We start from the raw sequence: 548 nt of genomic DNA, 5'->3' as shown, positions 1-548 counted from the left end.
CCCTGGTTCGAGCCTACTTGGCTCCGGCCCACCCTGGACTCATCACCTGTCCAGGGGGCATCTGCTCACCCTGTCCAAAGGGGCCACTTTAGGATCCGCCCCCTCAGAAAGGCGAGAGGGGAAGAGACCGCGGCGGGTTTAGGAGAGAAGAGCCGCCATGGAAACGGGGCGGGTTTGTGAAGTTTAATGTTTTGCGTAATATGCTGATTAATAACAATTTTCACCCAAAACCCCCGATATCGGGGCCCAGAGACGGGGGGGGGGGGGGGTGTCTGGGACCCCCTGAGGCCGGCCGACATCACCGCCACATCTCGTAATCCGCAGTACAGGTAACCCCAGACACATATATTCATGACAGTATATAGCGCTCCGGAGGGCCGGCACGAGGGCCACAGATACACTTTATGTGAAACAATAACTTGGCCCTCGCCCTGAAAGCAGATATTTGGGAGCTCTGAGTCCAACGAGAAGCCGGATAGAACAAGCTGGGTAATAAGCGTTCTGGGAGTGCGGCCCCCGGGGGCCGGGGAACCTTTTTCGGATGTGTT

The sequence above is a fragment of the Sceloporus occidentalis genome, unplaced genomic scaffold, assembly GCF_023333645.1.
Source record: "Sceloporus occidentalis isolate IW3139 unplaced genomic scaffold, rSceOcc1.0.p SCAF_140, whole genome shotgun sequence".
NCBI classification, from domain to species: Eukaryota; Metazoa; Chordata; class Lepidosauria; order Squamata; family Phrynosomatidae; genus Sceloporus; species Sceloporus occidentalis.
This window is presented reverse-complemented; position numbering follows the sequence as displayed.